The sequence below is a fragment of the Hermetia illucens genome, chromosome 3 (assembly GCF_905115235.1).
Source record: "Hermetia illucens chromosome 3, iHerIll2.2.curated.20191125, whole genome shotgun sequence".
NCBI lineage: Eukaryota > Metazoa > Arthropoda > Insecta > Diptera > Stratiomyidae > Hermetia > Hermetia illucens.
In genome coordinates, this window is record NC_051851.1 from 10,656,209 (window position 1) to 10,677,328 (window position 21,120).

Sequence of the window (21,120 nt, forward strand, 5' to 3'; positions counted from 1 at the left end):
GTTTCAGGTTTTCAGGCGTTCAGGTTCTCCTCTTCCCCACCTGCCTCCGCTAACAATGTGTGTAATGTACACGATCTTTCTTTGAACTTGAATGCAGGATGAAGTGCGTGCTGTACACCTGGGAAATTAACATAGTCGAAATGCCATTGCGATATCCGAAATTGATGTGTTTCGGCACGCCAGCAACAACATTGTGTGGTGGTTTCCCCACATAAATTCCTAGTTTGATGGAATCAATTAAAATGGAATAGAGTCATAAAGTGAGTATATTTGGATTTGGTGTTGTTTCGCAACACTTCCAATGGGAGCGAGGGAAGTAAGTTGGGTTTCGAGTTGGGAATTCTAGTAATGACATAAATATATATGGTAGTCCTGAATTGCTGTCAGTGCTCTTCAGAGTTTAATAAATTTTCGTGTCGACATAACAGACGAAATACATTTGTATCGGCGTTGGCTGCTTCTGGGACTACTTTTCTTGCTGATGAAAAAAGTGCTTTTTGGTTATCATAGTGCATTCTTTTTTCATTTTTTATCCTGCATTGACTGACGGGTTCGTCCAGGGCAGAGGCAACTCTTCTGACGCTGCCTCACTTCTGTCCTGGGAGCAGCGTGATCGACAAGTGGTAATCGCTTTTTATTAATCTCTGGTGTTAAACGCAAAAAAGAGGAATCCGCGGATCACAAGAGAGGAAATAAGTTGCTTTCCAAGTGGTCCGGTTCGTCATCAAGTGGATGCAGACTCACGACTACCAGAATCCTCAACAAAAAATAATGTCTATGTTTTATCGGGTTTAGACTAATTGAGCCTTCTATTTTACGCTCTTTTTACCTTGATTTTGGTCGTATATTGTGGCATGCGCGCTAGGCCGAAAATGAAGTGAATGAAGTGCCGGCGCCATAGCACGGTTGTAGTTAACAAAGAACCTGTTGCACCAGTTTAGAACGCCCATGAAGCCAAATCTACAAGGACGCCAATAAAACCCCAACTTAAAATAAAAAAGTCAACCCGACTAATCTTGTTCAGCCACCCTCCAATCGATTTCCAGCTTGTCACCCTAGTGATGCGAGAACACATTAATCTTGACCCTTCCAAATAACTGGAACCGTCATCTTCTCGTCAAACCTTTGCCCTTCCATAGCCGGGTTAAGTAGAACAAACTCGTATGTTGGAAACCATGGAAAGAGATGCAACCTTGTCCTCTAGCAATAACGCCATTAATGGTCTTCACTTCTGCATCTGGGAAGAACCCTGTATGATCCATCCTCTGCCAGAGCATTATACTCTGAGATCTTTAATAACATTCGCCTGAAACATGCACTGCTTAAGAATTTTCGGGTTTCTAAAAATGACGACGACTTTGCTCAATTTAAGGCTATGGGCTCCATTGTGAAGCCGATGATTGAGAAAGCGCATAAAAGGTACTTGTAGAGCGTCGAAGCCGCCCTTACCCACGGTAACTTGAAACCCTTTTGGTTCCACACTCGTTTTTGCCGTTATTCCACCCAATCTCTACCTTCTTCTATGATTTTTGCTGACACCTCTGCCAAATCCCCACAACAACCCTGCGACCTTCTCTGGACCTACTTCTCTTCCGTGTTTTCTCCCTTGACCACTCCACCCTCTACGCCTCTTCTAACTACAGACTGCCCCGAATCTCTGGCCATTCCCTTCCTTACGCCTTCCCTGGTTGAGTTAATCGTTGGTTACCTCTACACCATTGTCTGACCTCTCCCCAATGGGCATCCTCTTCTTTCTTAACTATAGAAAACACATTTCCGTTTCCCTGTGTATAATCTACAACAAAAGTGTAGAAGAATGCTACTTCCCCATCTCTGGAAAGAGGCCCTTATCATCCCTATCCTCAAGCGGAGGGGATGCTTCACTTGCTGTGAACTACCGCCCCATTTCTTTTTTATCCTGTTACTCCAGAATCCTCGAAAGATACGTCAACGACTGGTTGACCACGCACTTCAGTCATCTCAATATCAAAAAGCAGCATGGTTTCGTGAAACATAGATCTACAGCTTCAAACCTTCTGGTCTTTCTAACTTCGTTGCTAAATGCTTTATGTTACGACAAGAGGTACATGTTATTTATACTGATTTCTCTAAAGCCTTTGATACCGTTGACCATAATATTCTCCTCTGCAAATCCTCTCTACTCAACTTCCCTCCTTAATAATCTCCTGGCCTCCGCATAACTCCCATACTGTTCCTGTAGAGTTTCTTTTCAAGGTTATTGATCTCGTTCCTTCTCTTCATCCGCTGGTGTTCCCCAAGGCTCTCTCCCTACTCTTTCTGTTTTTTATCAATAATCTCGCCTCCACCCTCACCTGCCCGTGCTTGTTTTACGCGGACGGCCTTAAATTATTTGCCTCTGTTTCGTCTCCGCTGGACTGTGCTCTCTTGTAGTCCAACCTTGATACTTTGGTCCGTTGGTATTCGGTTAACAAGCTGAGACTGATACTAGATGTGCTATTAATGTATGGTAAATAACATTCGCAAAATTGAGCGAAACCGTTCTAGCAGTATTTTGGCTCTGCCACCTGTCATTGTGGGAAGCTTCTTCCCATTTTCAGAAGACAGCCTTAGCCAATGCTACTGATACTTCAATTGCTGGCATGGGGGAGATTGAATTCTCTTTTGCCAAAGCATCCGAGTTTTCATTTCCCTCTACACTACAGTGACCAGGTACCCAGAGTAGTTCGACCGTATTCAACCTTGAGAGAGAGTTCAAATGGTTCATGCATTCCTGAACGATTTTCGAGGTGATCAAAGGACTACTCAACGCTCTCAATGCAGCCTGGCTCTCACTGCAGATTGCGCGGCACCAGCCCTTCAACTACTCGTCATTCACCCAGTTTGCCGCCACTAGAGTCGCATATACTTCGGCTTGGAAAACGAGTGCATATTGCTCCAAAGGAAAAGCCGCCTTCTCGTTTTTATTCGAGAGGTAGATTCCGGCTCCAGAAGCCTGTTCTGTTCAGTACTCCCACTAACTTTTCCACCCCCTACTGGTCTGTACTGATGCTAGTCTGCAGCTCGTCAAAGTACCATCGGGTTTTCTAAGAGAGTCCAACTTGGCCGACTCATCCCTTTTAAGGAATCTGCATAGCCTTCAAGTCTCTCTATCGTCTTCCACTTCCTCACAGTTCGCTCCAAAGAAATACTTAACGAGCCTTTTGTATTCACGCTGTGACTTCTGGAAGATTAACCAGTCTTCGTTCTTATTGCTTCTACAAGCATGGTTCAGAAATCACCTTATTGATTTTCTGAGTTTTTGCAGTTCCCGGTTCCACTATGGAACTGTTTTACCGCTTCGGGAAATAGGACAAGTCTCTTCATAGCACTCTCATTTTCAAGGACTTCTTTGGCGTTACGTAAATCCGTCCACAGTTCAGACCAAAGAACACCTGCGAGCCGCTTCGGTCACGCTGCTCCCAGGACAGTGGTGAGGCAGTGTCTGAAGAGTTTCTGCTGCCCTGGTAAGAAGCCGTAGTTGTCTTTGTCCCTCTTTTAATTTTGGAAACTTGGCTGTTGAACCCAAAAAGGGGAGGCCGTGGACCATCAAGAGTGGGAGCAAGTTGCTCTCCGTTTGGTCCGATCCGGCATCAAGTGGATGCGGATTTTGTGCTCCCCAATCCCTAAAAAGAAATAGTCAGATTTAATTCAAGGCATCTGGCAGTGAGATTTCGTCTAGCGCCAGCCAGTGTGTAACCAACTCAAACACTTTTGAAGTACCGATTGTTAGGTCAATTACTTCACTTCCCCTGAATGTAGAGGCGCACCCTACGTTTGCAGTCATGAGACCAGCTGAAGTGAAGAGATCAAATAGCTTCTCTCCTATTGGATTGCATATGATACTATTCCAACAAATATGTTGGGCGTTCGCATTGCAACCTATTAAAATTCGAGACCACTTGATTCTGCATACACTACCAAATCCCTTAGTTCTTGCGTCGGTGGAGAGTACAAAGATTCATAGGGTAAATAAGCGGAGGCAAGTATGATGTTTTTCCTCTCACCATTGATCTGGTATTGTAAGGTGACTGTAACTAGCTCCTGGGAAACGAATTGTCTTATCACGGTTGTCACTAACCGTCTTGACATAAGGACAAAGGCTCTCGGTCTTATACATCTTTTGTCGTAAAAGATCCTAGCCCCTTTTTATTAAATCGGACCCATGGGACAGTCCTGCAGCTTTGTCAGTCAAAGGTCAAGAACGACGGATTCGGTGGTGCGGGCCTAGCGTTCAAAAAAGGTATCCCGCAAACAAACATTTCAGACTCATATTGAGATTATCATTGTTCAAGCTTTGAACCGTTTGCGTACTTTTCCCTTCATCTCCCCACTTCCCCTTTCGTTCAGCTCTCAGCCGGTGACTTAAACGCTAGAGCTTCGCTCAATGGGGACACATATACCTCACCTAAAGGTCAAGCTATTCTGGACCTTGTCTGTAACTCCGAATTTAACTTCCTATACAATGGAAATTTTGCCCTCATGGCTTGTGGCAGAAACAATGTCTCCCACAGATCGGTCCCAGACATTAACTTATCCAACGCAAAAAATACTGTATATGGTCCTGGAACACACTGGACAATTTTATCTCCAGCAGTCATCACTCAATTAAGGGAAATTTAAAAAATGCAGAAGATTACCAAAGTTCTAATTGTCATCTCCACCGAGTCCGAGCATTTGCCACCTTTCCGCTGAATAAGACGGTAAAAGACCTGAGAAGGTTGTTGCGCACGGTGAACTACTGCCTTCATTTCCTACCTAAAAGCACTCACACCAGTCCGTTTAACTCCATCTTGTTTGGACCTAAAATCAAGGAATCGCGGGAGATTGTGTGGTCGATATGGCCATCCAGGTATTTGAGACCACCAAACAGCAGCTGGTAGCCGCTACACTTTTGGTATTCCCTCAACAAGATGCACCCCTAGACGTGTTTGTCGATGTTTCAGACATAGAAGAAGGCGCTGCTCTTCACCGACAAGCCGTTAAGTTTCTACTTGAAGCAGTTGAATTTCGCCCAATAGAACTACAGCGTCTACAATCCTGAGCTATTAGCGGCGTATCTGAACATGAAGTACTTCTGTTTTTCCCTTGAAGGTTGGTCATTCAACGTGTTCACGGACCATAACTTTCTCTCTTTTGTCTTACAGCAAAAGCTGGACAAACCCTCCCCTCCCCACTTTCGGCACCTAACATTTATAAGCTAGTTTATTTCGGACATTCGACGTGTGTCCAGTAAAGATAACTTTGTAATCAACCGCTTTGTCTCGGATCATAGAGATCTATACCCCAACCGCAGTTGGTTTTTTTTGCAGCAATCGTTGCAGCCCAGAATGCAATTCTTGAGAGCCTGCAGTAAGACTACAAATACAAGTGCAACGAGCTCCCTATCTTTGGTTCACTTTTCTCTATCTTTTCAAGATTTCCGAAAAGGCACATAGACCGTATATTCCGGCCACTTTCCGTGTGGAAGTATTTCGCTCAGTGCACGATCTTATGTACTTCGGAATTCAAGCAACGAACCGGGTTGTTAATTCTTCTTGGGTCAGAGAGTGCTTCGCATGTCAGAAGTGCAATCATTTTAAGAAGGAAGTAGCCGTATTCCGTAGGCTAACAAAGCGCTTCTACGATATACATTTCGACATTGTAGGCCCTTTAGTTGACTCGCACGATTACAAGTATTTCCTCGCGCAAATTGATCGGTTTACGCGGTGGCTTGAGGCAATACCTTTGAAGGAGCTGAGGTTCTATATCGAGAATGGATTCCACGCTTTGGTGTCCCAGTCGTAACAGTCACAGACCAGGGAATATGTGAATCTGTTCTCTTCACGGCTCTCGGAAAGTTCTTCGGTTTTAAACGTCATCAGACTACATAATACTATCCGCAGTCCAATGACATGCTATAACGTTGGAATTGGACGTTGAAGCCTGCTATTACAGTCCATAACGATCCTTCCTGGTCACAGACCTTGCCTGCTTGCCTTTCGTACAGGCGCTCGTGAACAGTTTGCCGCCAGTCCTGCTTATCTGGTGTCCCGAGAGAACCTATGACTTCCTGGTGACCTAGTTCTCGACAAGGGAGATGATTTTGGAGAGACTGGATTGTTATGCCTACTATGGTAAGTTATTGCCAAATTGAAGCCGCCTCTGCTATTTGGTTACACGCAGCCAGTGGTAAATCACCCTTGAGAACTTGAAGTCTCCACCCATGATCTGGTGAGGACTAATGCCATACGAGAGCCCATATAAGGGCCTCGAGCGAGGAGACCACTCGTTCAGACTAAACATGGGGGACAAGCTTAAGATGGCTTCTTTTTCTAGGCTGAAGCCTTTCTTCAAAGGAGCAGAGGAAATTGGGGGGAAGATTGAGTGTTACGTCTGTTTTAAAGCCACGGTGTTTCTCGCCAGGGGAGGGCGGAGTGCTGTGGCGGAACGAATGATGGCATTGTGATCGCTGATACCAGAGACAGTGTTACGATGAGAGCCCCGCGTTGCATCACCTTAGCGCCAGCACGGTGACCAAAGCTGTCAACCAACCAAACTTCCCTGACAGGTTTGCCAGTCATGAACACCGACTGCGCGACATAATATATGGAACAGGACGGGACGTGTTGGAACTAAACTGAATGCTAGTTCGGCGAGTGACAGCCAGGGTTCTGGGTACGCAATATTATCTTCCTGTCAGGACAACGAGATTTTACTCATGTGCCTAGCTTCAATAGCAAAAAGACTAAACCAATCCGGAGTAAACTACTCTAATAGAGACGTGGCGTCTCGAGGCGGGTTGATACCACTGAAATTTTCTTTACCAAAGGAACTAAACTGTCAAACGGCCTAATAAGGGTGGGGAAAAAATCGGAAAGAAAACCAACGCGTCCGGGATGGGCAGGGAAGGACTAGCGCTGAGGCGATTTCGGGACCTACATGACAAGTGGCCCCCGTCTTCCTTCCCTCTTCATGAGGTACCAGATGACATGGTGGAATTTCTCTCATTAGTATTCTATGCGAACTCCCTTCAACACTTAATCAGTTTATTTAGATTCGGAAGACTCATTAAGTTTTCTGTCTTCCATTCAAGGGCTTTTCACATTGAAGCTTTTCATTAATAACAAATTTCTCATTTCGTAGTTGCCCTCGCAATCCATCATCGTAATTGTGTCAAGACACTCCCACGGGAGAATTAAATATCTTATTTCAAATTAATGGAACTTCCGAACGTGATATGTGGCCGTTGAAACAATTCCTCTTCAGTTCGCTAAAAGCAGTCTATTTGATGATGCTTTAGTCCTTCCCGCGTTCCCCCACCACTCCTTCGACTGCACTGCCGAAATCCATCAAATCCATTTCTGAATTTAAATGACGGATATATGAAAAATTACTGCAGCATTATTGCTGTGACAACACATTTTCATAATGAAAAGCTTCTTAGAAACAGGATGTATGCCAGGAGCTCACGTACAGGCATGCCTATATCTAAGGAAGAGAGGGGGATGCTTTATGCCTGAATCCGCGAATTAATTTAACAAATGATTTTCATCCAACTTTTCAGCCACACTACGTAGTTCTCGCAATCGCTTCTCCCAACATTTTCTGGCAATTACCATAAATAATGGATGCTTCTCCTCAAGTTGTGGAAGGATCTGACGAAAATGCTTATGGCACAGATTCGTTGTTGGTGCGAAGGCATTTCATAGACGGCGAATGATGAAGATTCCTTTGCAACCATTGTGCCAGCGCTGAACAGGGAGTAGTTGCATGAATGTAGTGTATATATATATATAGGTACGGAACAGAGGATTGTGATTTGTAGTATTTACATATCTGGCAAGCGATGGACATTGCTCAGCTAAATCTAGGAAATTTTAGTGTCCTTTTGGAAGCTTGGAATTTATACGAGACATTATTCGCGTTGTTGGGCTAAGTAAGTTAAGTTTTGGAATGCCTCCTTGTTTTGGGTACTTGGAAAAAGATCAACTTTATTACGGCAATAAGTTCCTCTTGGATCTTAGCCAACAGGAAGTCTAAGGATTCAACACAAAAAACTGTTGAATCTACATATAAACTCATTGAATTAACACCTGAAGACTTGGGCGGGTACAGGTCTTATGCTATAAAGGGTGCCAAATGCCCCTTACTCCTTTCACTTAAGAAGTCTTAAAAGTTTGGCAAAACTCATCCATCTATTAAAATGTTTCATGAATATTATTATTATTCTGTTAAGGGAAAGTCGCACCGCGTCCTTGAAGAACTATTCTGCCCCTTTTACTGGTTATAGTGTACCTGTTGATCATAGTATCTCAAGCAGGCCTGTAACCATTAGGAACTTTAGTATGTTCCCCACTTCCAGATGTTTCAGCTTTGCATCTGGTATTAAGTGTTCTCCCAGATGTCTCGACCGTAGGCGCGAAGGCATGCACCAGCAGCATTGATCGGTCCGATCGATGCAGAAGGTGTGGGAAGAAAGGCCATATTGCCAGAGAGTGCAATAGGGACCCCAAATGCCTATTATGCGAAGCAAAAGAGGGACAGGATAAGCGGCACATTGCTGGAAGTGGCAAATGTCCCGAATTTAGGAAGGCGCTCACTGCAATGAGAAAATGAGGTTTATTCAAATAAACCTCAATCATTGCAGGGTCGCTCAGGATTTACGTGATCAGACCACGTTCGAATCTGAGATGGAAGTTGCCATCATAAGTGAACCGTATAGAAACCGTCACGGTGGCATATGGGTCACAGATTCGACTGGTGGAGCAGTGATACGGGCTTGCGGTCGACAGGCCATACAATGTACTGCAAGTCAGGCAGCCAGTGGCTTTGTGTGGGCGAAAATAAGTGGTGTATATATATACAGCTGCTACGCCCCACCAAGTTTGACACTGTCTGAATTCGAGCAAATGCTTGATAATCTTGTTCTCGACGCAAAGGGACGAAGTCCAAAGGTGATTGCTGGTGATATCAATGCTTGGGCCCTAGAGTGGGGTAGCAGAGAATCAAATGCTAGGGGGCGCAGTTTATTAGAAGATTTTGCGCAGATGGACATGGTCTCGGCTAACGAAGGTGCTGTAAATACCTTTCAGAAAGGGGGGTCAGGCTCGGTTGCAGACCTGACCTTTGTCAGCCCTGCGCTGACACGTGGTATGTCCTGGTGCGTCAACGAACGCTACACCCACAGCGATTACCAGGCAATCTTCTTTGGGACATGTGTCGAGCCACAGGGCAAAGAGCTATCATACCCGAAACCGAAAAAGATTTCAGGCTAGTCTGCAAAATCTTTGGATGAGCAGACCTTCATAGAGGTGTGGTTAGATCAACCTGATAAGGCAGGCGCCTCTACGAAAAGAGCCGTCCATCTAGCTCAATGCATCGCCAAAGCATGTGACGCGTCTATGCCTAAGAGGTGCTCATTCGCCAGTAGAAGACCAAACTACTGGTGGAATGATGAACTGATCGGCCTTCGATCAGCCTGCCACCGAGCCAGAAGAGCGGCTCATAGAGCGGTAGGTAGAGTCGATCAGGGGCAAAAAGAGGGCGCTTATAAAGCAGCCCGCAAAACCCTCAAGCTCGCCATCTAGCGAAGCAAGAGGAAATGCTTTAAGGAGCTCTGCTCAGAAGCGGACATAAACCCGTGGGGGAGTGCTTATAGAATCGTGATGGGACGATTCAGAGGCCGTTCCTCTCCGCAGATCACGTGCCCCACCCTCTTGCTGAAAATCATCCAGGGGTTATTCCCCCAGCAAGAGGAGAGCACTGACATATTCCAACCACCTCTGAATGTGACGGCGATTCCTCCAGTCACCAGAGACGAACTGCTGGAGATCTGCGGTAGAATAGGAGACAATAAAGCGCCGGGCCTGTACGGAGTACCGAATAAGGCCCTTAAGCTTGCCGTGAAATCCAGGCCGGACATGTTCGCTGAGTTGTTCGAAGCGTGCATATCCGAGGGAATATTTCCAGCGGTATGGAAGCGACAGAAGTTAATGCTTCTGCCTAAGCCTGGTAAACCTTCAGGTGAACCATCCTCATACCGACCCATATGTCTTTTGGAAACTCGGTGGGGAAAATGTTAGAGCGGGTAATCTATAATATTATAGTTTACTCCCGGTAGTTGAGAGCCAAGGCAGCCAGATCGGCAGTATGGGTTCCGTAAAGCTAGATCAACCATTGATGCCATCAAATTGGTTACTGGCTTGGCCGAAGATGCAATCCACGGAAAGGGTAGTACCAGCAAATATTGCGTGGTAGTAACCCTGGACGTGAAAAATGCATTCAATTCGGCCAATTGGAATCTAATACGGAAATCCCTAGCGAAGGTTGGTATTCCCGCCTATCTCGCCGCAATTGTCGATAGTTATTTAATTGAAAGGAGGCTCTGGTACGACACTGATGACGGACCGCAGGAGTACGTCGTTTCCGCGGGTGTCCCGCAGGGCTCCGTATTGGGCCCACTACTGTGGAACATCATGTACAACGATGTACTTAATCTTCCCCTTCCGGAGGAAGCCACAGTGGTGGGTTACGCTGACGACATTGCACTGGTTGTTGTCGCAAAGCATCTCGAAGATGCTGAGTTATATTCAAGCGAAGCAATTAGTGCTGTTAAAAGTTGGCTATACCCCACATCACTATATTTGATGAAAAAAAAATTTTACACCCCCCTTTTGCATGTATGGGGACCCCTCCTTAAATTCAACGTAAAAGGATGTAATTCACTGTATGCGTAAGCGTTCACAGTTCCCACCTTTCTATCAAATTTGGTGTCAATCGCTATAACCGTCTCCGAGAAAAATGCGTGTGACGGACAGACAGACAGACAGAGCATTCGTCATCTCTGGAATGATGCCGATTGACATCTTGGCAGATGAGATGGCGAATATATACCATGCGAAGCCAACCTCTCCCTTATTGCAGACGAAGAACACTGAGAGTGAGAGATCCATAAATAGATGGCAAGAGCGGTGGGAACGCTCGGGAAAGGGTCGGTGGACTCACAGGCTCATTCCTGCCATCAAGGAGTGGTTGGAGAGACGACACGGTGAGATTAATTATAATCTCACCCAGTTTCTCATGGGACATGGAGGATATCTCCAATACCTTCACAGGTTTAAATTGGAGACCTCACCCGACTGCCCAAGTTGCGATGCAGTCCCAGAGGACCCAGAGCATGTATTCTTTCACTACCCGAGATTTGTGGAAGAAAGGAGGAATCTAGAGGTGACTCTAGGAGAGGTGCTGGTACCAGAAAATCTGGTACCGAAAATGCTAGCACATCAAGAGAATTGGGGTGCGGTCAACTCCATGATCGCATCTATTCAAGATAAATTACGAAAGGCAGAGGAAAGGAGAAAAGCTCGGTCACGTGCGCCGCGTGTGGAAGAAAGGTGGCAAAGTTTGAGTGAGCTGACTCCGCCCCGTGGTGTAATACCTTATGGTGGTTCTGCGGGGCAGGGAGGGAGTTTTAGTGGGTTTTAGTGGGTAAAAATCCCACACGCTGGTGTGTCCAGACCAGTGTCTTTTGAAGATTTCCACCTCCTCAAAAAAAAAAAAAAGATGTCTCGACCTACTTTGCACAAGTGCCGGACACTGTCCCAGGACGTGTATAGAGGTTTCGTCCTCCTCCTCACAAAACCTGCAGGCAGTGTCCGTAGATATCCCTAGCTTCCCTAGGTGATAGTTCAGCCGACAATGACCAATGAGAATTCCCACTATGATTCGGAGGTTCTTTTTGGTGAGGTTTAAGCAATCCTTTGTACGCATGGGTTCGTATCTCCCAATAAGCACCCTGGACTGCTCCATCCCTGGTAGGCCCGCCCAATATAGTTCCCTCAACCGTTTCTCTTCGTTTCTTAGATTCATAACCATGAAACCGTTTCCGATTCCACAGAAGGGTTCTGGTCCGTGTAAAGGCATCCCTGCTCCCTTCTTGGCTAGTTCATCCGCTGCCTCGTTGCCTTCCAACCCAGCATGGCCTGGAACCCAAAATATCCAGACCTTGTTGGACGAGCCGAGTGTATTCAGTCTCTCAAGGCATTCCCATACCAGTTTAGAGTTCACCTGGTTGGACCTAAGTGCCTTGATCGCTGCTTGGCTATCGGTGAGAATAGCTATGTTCTGCCCCCTGTAGTTCGTTTGCAGATTAAAGGAGGCACATTTGTCTATGGCGTATATTTCCGCCTGGAATATGCTAGTGTACCTGCCCATTGCCTCAAAGTACATTTTCCTTGGACCAATGACACCGGCACCCGCTCCCAAGTTTCATGAATAAATCAAACCTTTTGGTATTTTAAACTGAATGAAAGGTTTTCTAACCTTCTCCCAAAAAAGGGGAAAAGGTTTTCCGAATTTCTTAGATGGGAAATTACCATTTTAAAAATCTATCTCTTAGGGTCCAGTAAATTCCTTCGAAAAGCAAGACTTTGCCCAACTGAATACCACATAGAGGCAGGTTCATGATTTTTGTTTTGAGATTTTTCGAGTGGGTAGTTCCCGAGAATGGTTCCGTGAAAGAAATCATCACTTTCGACCCCTCACCTTTCCAACAAATTTCGAAACTAAGACCCGCATTGAAAAGTACTAATCGAGACCTTTCATTTGATACCCATCGTGACTATATTCCGTGAATAAAACATTGCATCCTCCTTTTGCATGTATACCCCCCCCCCCCCCCCTCCCTTCTAAATTCGATGTGGCATGATGTAACTCACTGTATGCGTGAGCATTCACAGTTCCCACCTTTCCACCAAATTTGGTGTCAATCGGTATAGCCGTTTCTGAGAAAAGTGCGTGTGACAGACAGACAGTCCTGTGCGCAGTTGCCTGATCACCGATCGTTTGGATAAGGGCTCGGAGGATGCCTAGGAATATACACTTGTACGCATTAGGAGGTGTGCCTGCTCGGGTATGTTTATGCGCAGGTCGGGTAGTTGGTAGAAAAACATCTACCCGTGGACAGAAATGGTTATGGGAAGGATGACCAGAACAAGAGACCAATAGGGAAGAAGAAAGGAGTGAAGAATTTACGGTGCAGGGACTCGGCACCCCAGTACCAAGCAGGGTCCCGACCGTCAATATCAATCGACTGCAGTACCTCGACGGTGGATTACTAGCGATCTCTCCGGAAGTCAACCTCGGTGAAGTGAGAAAATCAGGGAAGATTCCGGAGTGCTAATAAATACGGAAGTGCCCAATGGGAAAACCAACCAGAGGAGCAGTGTCAGAGTACGGCACCAGACCATCTAAAACATGGTTCGAGCCACTGGTGTTCTGTACAATAGTCCTAAGGACGAAAAAATGGCTTGAAGAAATCAGGCGTCACTCAGGCAACACAAGTGACAGCCCCTCGAAATCCGAAGGGCGACTTGAAAAGAGAAGTAGAGTGGGCGTGAATGATTTTTTCGGATCCTCGCAGGGCGCGAAAAAGCCTCTCACCGGCAAAGGTGTGATCAAAATCGTGGAAACAGCGGCGACCCACGGGAGGCAAAACCCCGAAAAGGAAGCCTGAACCAAGGTTGGCGGAAAGAGAAATGCGACACGTAAAAGTAGATTACGGCCTGAACTGATAATCATCTGAAAAAAATTATGCTCACATCCTCAGGAATGCCAAATCCGATCCAGAGCTGATGGACCTTGGAGAAAGCGTCACCCGAATCAGACTTTCCCAAAGAGGGGCTCCGGGAAAAACGGCTGAACATTTTCTCGGCAAGGTGGAGAAGTCCTGAAGGGAAGAGGCACAAGTATGCACCAGAAAGCAGGAGATTGTGATGCAATGTAAAGACATTGTTGAAATCACGACTAAGGAGGATATCCCGGAGGACTTAGAAAAGCAGTTCGGACCACTTGGTTTGCAACATTCCGCAATCAGAGGACTGAGGAAGGCGTACGGAGGCACGCAAACGGCAACTATAAGCTTGGCAGCTGAAGGAGCGTTAAACTGCTGGCTATTGGTAAAGTAAAACTAGGTTGGGTCGTTTGCCGACTCAGGGAGCAAGTGCCCCTCAAACGCTGGCTTAGAAGCCTTGAATTTGGCCACATAGCGACGGAATTCACCGGTGACTTGACAGGTCAAAAAGATGCAGAAAATATGAGGGAGAAGGTCATATGTTCAGGGAGTGCAAAGCTGAGCCGGAATGTATGCTTTACAAAGGGAAAAAGGGCGTCCACTGTCGGCACGTTGCAGGCAGCAGCAGATGCCCAGTGTTTAGGAGAGGCTTGGCTGCAGTAAAGAAATGAGGTTGATACAAATCAACCTCTGCCAGAGCATCTTTGAGAAGGGAATCGAAGCTGCCATAATCAGCGAACCTTTTCGCAACAATAAGAGCGGCGTCTGCGTTAAAGGTGTAATTGGCAAGCGGCAATATGGGCGTGTGGAAATCAAGACATTCAATAAGTGATGGAGTTTCCAGCAGTAGGATTCATCGGGGCAAAAATAGCTGGCATCTCCATTTATAGTTGATATCCTCCAGCAAGCGAAGGAATACTTTCAACACATGGCCTGCGGATTGGGGCAGTCAAACTACGAACACCAGTATCCTGCTCGAGGCTCTCGCGGAGCTAGAGTTGGTGCTTGCCATGTGTTCACTTTCCGTGGGTCAGGGTCAGGCTCAATAGTCGATCTGACATATGTGAGCACCACATTAGCGAGAAAAATGGCATGGTTTGTCATGAGCATTTTCCTACAAATTTCCTACATTTTCCTACAAATCGCATAATGAGAGCATACGACGTTGCTATGCCGAGGCGGCGACTCCTTGCAAAAAGGCGGTCAAACTATTGGTGGAATGAAGAGATCGCGGAGTTGCGGGCTGCATACTTTCGAGCTAGAAGGAACTGCCAACAATCTAGAGGAATACCAGACTTCGACGAGAAACGCCAAGTATATGTAAACCTTCAAGGTAGTCTTAAGAAGCCCACGCAGACCACCAAGGGATAATGCTTGAAGGAACCTTACGCAGAGGCAGAGCAAAGCCCCTGGAGAATAGCGAAGTGACTTAATGATGTCTATATTATCAGGATAGACCAGTAGTTGGGTGGACTTAAAGAGGATCGTACCCCTCGCATTTATGTTTAATGGTCTCGAGAGTGATCCTGCTGCTTTTATTTGGTCTCGTACTTTGGTTAGGGTCAGCTTAGTCAGTTTTATCAATTTCGTCGGGATATCAAATTCTCTCATGGCCGTATACAGTTTTACCTTGGCTATGCTGTCATAAGTAGCCCTAAAGTCAATGAAAAGATGGTGCAACTGATGTTCATATTCCAACAGTTTTTCCATCGCTTGCCGAGAGAAAATCTGATCTGTTACTGATTTGCTTGGAGTGAAGCCTCTTTGGTATGGGCCAATGACATTCTGGGCAATATGGCCTTTGTTCCCCTTCTGCATCAATCGAAGTCATCATATTGCCGGTGTATGCTTTCGCGAATTGTCCAAACAACAAGCATTTGAAGCACCTTTTTAGAGAGGTCTTTGCCCTTAGACGGGAAACAACCCATCCAATTCCTTTTCCTACGGCCAATAACTTCTGCGCTGCTGCCACTGGCAGTCGCATTGTGCCCGTTTGAGGGTTGCCATATGCTTTTCTTAGACTCACGATGCTTCCCCCTTTCTGGCCCTTGTTCTTTTACTTGTCTGTAGGTCGGTGATCTGGGACTTTGATTTCATTTGGGTCGCCTATGACACTGTTATGGGAGTAGGTTTCGACTTTTCCTGATTCCTATTATAAAGCACCCTGATCGCTCTCACTATGTTTTTAATGGTTTAGTGCACGTTGCGCTTGTCCTTGATGAATTCATACAATTCCACTATTTTAGCTCCAAGCTGCATAAAAGGCAGTTCTTCCGGATTTGGGCTCGGTTCTCGGTAAGTCTTGGTCGGATTACCCCTTTTACAGGCTCCTTCACCATTATCATTTACTAAGCTTCCATGAGTTTTCTCTCTCTTTCTGTCTTTGGTATTGGATAAGATCATAAATTGAAGAGTTTCTCTTCAATGGGTCTATCTCCTAGTAGAGAGTATTTTTTGACCAGATGCGGTGGATGTCAGAATCGCCTTCTTTGCCCAGTCATCTGCTTTTAGCCCACCCAGCTACTGGTATCACGGCTTGTTTGAGTTTTTAAATTCAGTATTTCCATTTTTAAGGTTTTGTTTGCAAAACGGAACCCACAATGCCGATCTGACAGGCCGCCTTGGCTCTCAACAACCGAGAGTAATCTATATGGGTCGGTATGAGGATGATTCACCTGCAGGTTTACCAGGCTTAGGCAGAAGTACCAACTTCTGCTGCTTCCATGCCGCTAGAAAAATCCTCTGGGACATGCACGCTTCGAACAACTCAGCGAACATGTCCGGTCTGGATTTCACTGCAAGCTTAAGGGCCTATGAAGGTCTGCTCATCCAGAGCTTTAGCAGACCAGCCTGACATCTTTCTCGGTTTCAGGCATGATGGTCTTCCGTCCCGTGATTCCCATAGCCCAAAGAAGATTGCCTGGTGATCGCTGTGGGTGTAGTCCTTGCTGAGGCACCAGGGAATACCACATGCCAGTGTAGAGCTGATAAAAGTTAAGTCTACGATTGAGGCACACCCCCTTTCTGAAAGGTGTTTACATAGCTTTTGTTGGCCAGAATTATATCCAACTGTGCAAAAGCGTCTGGTAAACTGCGGTCCCTTGCATTTGTCTCTCTGCTACATCACTCACATGCCCAAGCATTGAAGTCACCAGAAATCACCCTTGGACTACGACTATTGCATCGAGGGCAAGACTGTCAAGCATTTCCTCAAATTCGGACAGTGTGAGACTTGACATATACCCCGTTTATTTTTCGCCCACACAAAGCCGCTATATGTCTTATTCCCAGCTCATTGTATGGCTTGTCGACCGCATGCCCACATCGCCGCTCCACCAGTCGAATCTGTAACCCATATGCCATCGTGACGGTTTCTATAGGGTTCGCTAATGATGGCAATTTCCACCTCGTATTCGTAGGTGGTCTGCTCGAGAAAATCTTGAGCGACCTTGAAATGATTGAGGTCTATTTGAATAAACCTTATTTTTCATTGAAGCCAGCGCCTCCTTAAATTCCGGGCATTTAGCACTTCAGGCAATATGTCGGTAATCTCAACACTTACTTCCTTCGCACAATAAGCATTTTGGGTTCCTATTGCACGCTTTGGCAATATGGCTTCCCTCTCCACACCTTCCGCATCGATCGAATCGATCAATTCCGCTGGTGCATGCCTTCGCGAAATGACCAACCGCGAGGCACTTTAAACACCTCTTTAGAGAAATCTGCTCTCTCAGATGGCAAACAATCCATCCGATTCGAACCTTCCCGGCTGCCAATAACTTCTGCGCTGCGTCCACTGGTAATCGCAATGTGGCCGTTTGAGTATTGCCATAGGCTTTCCGCAAACTCACAATGGACTCCCCGGCAAGTTCCTCCAACTTGAACTGTTCCATCAAGGCAGTGCAAATTTTTCCTTTGGATGTCACTTCATCGAGATCCTTGCACTGTATATAGACCTCATGTTTTTGGGTCCGTATCGTGACATTCTTCCCAAGTGAGTTCTTAACCTGAGCTCGGAAGTCATCCTAAGCTGGTTTTTCCAGCTCAAACATTAGGTCACCCTTCTGGGTCCTTCGAATCTTGGTGACATTTCCCCCTAGATCTTCTAGGTCGGCGTCAGCTTTGACCTTTTTCAATATTTCCGCGTAAGAGAAACTTCCATTGTTGGAGATCACAATTGTTTTGGGGCGAATTCGCACTTTTGCCTTTTTCTTCGCCATTTTATTATCTACCTTGGTCCATCCACAGTACTCATTCCCCTTGGATTTTGCCGATTCGATTGCCGGAGCTCGCACTTTGGAGACCTGTTTTCTCTCTTCGGGGTATTTAGTTCCGTTTTTCGGAACTATTTGTATGGCCTTTTTCCACTTAGGGGTCTGCTGATTTGCCAGAGAATCTTTTTTCCGGCCTCTCGTGCTTGGTGGCAGGTTGATTGCAATACAATTTGGTATCCCTTGTGTCGCCTGTGACACCGTTGTGGCAGCAGATTTCGACTTGCCCTTGGAATTTCGTTCCTCCTGCTGTGATTTGTTGTAGAACCCTCTGATAGCTTTCACTATATTTTTTATGGCTTGTTGCACGTTGTTCTTGTCCTAGATGAACCCGGAGAGCTCAACTATTTTTGCACCAAGCTATGTGAAGGGTGATTCCTCTGCTTCAGGGCTCTACTCTCCATGAGACCTAACCAGATTACTACTCCGTTTTACCTTTTTTTGATGTTTGGCATTGGCGGAGATCTCAAAGTTGACGAACTTCTTCTGAATGGGTCCTTTTCTTGGTCCTGGAGTACTTTCTGCTGTTGCTCTTCTTGGATATGTGCGGTCGGTGTTGTTGCTGTCTTTGTCGTCCAGCGATTTACTTCAGGTGATTCTTTTTCGATTTTGTTACTGGTGTTCATGGTAGAGTGGTACTTCGCTTGAACACCTCCTTTTCTAAATCTAAAACACTTGTAGCATTAGATGCCACCGAGGCCAAGTTGTCCACCACCGAGGCACCATGCTGGCTAGTGCATGCCGCTGCAAAATGTCCGAAATATAGGCATCTGAAGCATCTCTTTAGAGATATTTGCTCCCTGAGCTTGCACACGACCCATCCTATTCTTAACTTGCCCGGGGTAATCACTTTAATAGCTGATTCCGCCGGCAAACTAATAATAGCGGTCTGTGTGCCGCCATATGACTTTTTCATCCTTTTTATGGCACTCTGGTCTATATCGCTAAGGTTGAACTGTTGCTTGAGCGCAGCACAGATGTCCTTCCGTGAGGTGACCTCATCCTTGCATTCAATCACTATCTCCTGCTTCCGAGCTCGTACCTCAGCTTCCTTTCCTAATACCTTTTCCACCTTGCCGCGAAAGTTATCGGCCGACTTGTCGACGGATCTACTTAGTTCCAGCATCAGATCCCCTCTCTGCGTTCGCCTGCACTATCTCACAAATCCATCGGTGCTGGGTCTGATTTCACTTTTCGGAGGATGTCGGCATAGGACATATTTCCCTTCTTGGAAATAATTATTATTTCCGGGCGGAGCTTCTTTTTATCCTTTGTCCTCTTGTTGCTCACCTTAATCCATTGTTCGGGCCTCCGAGCGTTAGTTTCTTCCACTATTGCAGGTGTTGTGGCTGCAATCGTGAGATTACCGACTTTCGCGAGTACTCTCGCCGGCTCCGCCTTCTTTGGTGAAGAGGCTTTTTTCTTCTTCGGGACTTGCTGTCGTCCTTTCCCGCCTGCCTTATCTTGGGAAGGCGTCACCTGTGTTTCCCTTGTGACCTTGCCACCTGACGCTCGGAAATTCTTTTCTTCGAGTGCCTTGATATAAGACAATTTAAGGTCTCTCACCAAGGCTCGGATATTTTTTTGGATATTCCGCCCCTCCTTGGCGAACTCGCACAGTTCATTTATTCGTTCCTCGAGTGTAACGAACGCCATTCTGGTATGTTCCCGTTTACTCTCGCGCTTTGCACCACAAGGGATGATGTCGATCAAGGGACTATTCATGTTTCTTTCAGAGTCCCGCGACGAATCTCGACTACCAAAGGGAACCATTATTATCGGTGGTGATCTCCCAAGCTTCGAAATCCTCGTAAAAGGATCCGGTGTGGAGCTAATTTCCACTCCTCCATTATCTCTTGTAGCATTAGATGCCACCGGGGCCAAGTTGTCCACCACCGAGGCATTGCGGTCGAGGGATATTGACGACCGAGACTCGCTTGCTCACTCCCAAAAGCCGCTGGTACTGGAGTTTCGAGCCTCTACACGGTAAGTTTCCTCCTTTTCACGTCTTCCATAGTGGTTTTATGTTCAGGATATCCTTCCTATAGCCATTTTGGTTTGTGCACTAGAGATAAGCATTAATTATTTCCCTCCCCGCTCCCGCCAGGCTGAATGTGCACACCCAAATATTGGGTTGGAGAAAAAGAAACGTCGTATTTGTGATCGAAATTTGAAGCTTTATTTAACATACTTGGAGTTATCCGATTTAAGTCAAATATGCGCCATCTTGTTCGGAAACTTGTTGCCATTTAGAAGGCAACTTCATAATTTTTCCTTTATAACCCCCCCCCCCCCCCCCCACCTTATTTGCAAAAAACTCAGACAGCCAGTTTTCGCAAGCCTCTTTTGAGGCCAACTTAGTAGCACCAAGAGCGTTTTGCATGGACCGGAAGAGATGGTAATCACTTGGTACCAGGTCCGGACCAAACGGTGGGTGCGATAGGACATCCCATCTGAGCTCCCGTAGCTTTTGGCGGGTCACCAAAGATGTGTGAAGCCGAGCGTTGGCCTGGTGGAACACAACACCATTCCAATTGACCAATTTTGGTCCAATCGCCAGCTTCAAACGTTCGAGTTGCTCACAGTAGAGGACCGAATTGAGAGTCTGGCCATAGTTGAGCAGCTCATGGCGGATGATTCCCTTCCAATCCCATCAAACACACAGCAAAACTTTGCTGGCCGTCAATCCGGGCTTGGCGATGGTTTGGGTTGGCTCGCCGCGCTTCGACCACGATCCTTTTTCGCTTGAGGTTGTCGTACATGATCCACTATTCTTCACCAGTCACCATCCGCTTCAAAAACGGATCGTTCCGTTTTAGTTCCGTTTCAGCAGTGCATCGCAGGCGTTGATTCGGTCCAATAGATTTTTTTGCGTTAACTCGTGTGACACCCAAACATCCAGCTTTTTTGGGAATCCAGTATTCTGCAAATGGTTCCAAACGGTTTTATGGTCTATACCCAGTTCCTGGCGAATCGGGCGAATGCTCACATGCCCATCTACTTGGATGATTTCGACGATTTTACTGGTTTCTACGACGATTGGCCTACCAGCACGGGGTGTATCTTCGACATCCACTACACAAGAACGAAATCGATCGAACCAACGATGTTCTGTGCGAATCGTTACATTATTGGGCCCATGAACTTCACAAATTTTTGCGGCCGCTTTTGTTGCATTTTTACCTCTCGATTAGTAAAAACGTAAAATATGACGAATTTCTTGCTTGATGGACTCCATTTTTGACGCGCTATAACTTGAGACTGAAACTTACGATCATA

General features: G+C 46.1%; 1 protein-coding gene across 7 annotated transcripts in view; it reads left to right on the forward strand.

The window, feature by feature from the left end:
* The window catches only part of LOC119651746 (putative thiamine transporter SLC35F3), an 82,576-nt gene that overhangs the window by 12,379 nt on the left and 49,077 nt on the right, over positions 1–21,120 (forward strand). The gene's annotated exons all lie outside the window — the stretch shown is intronic.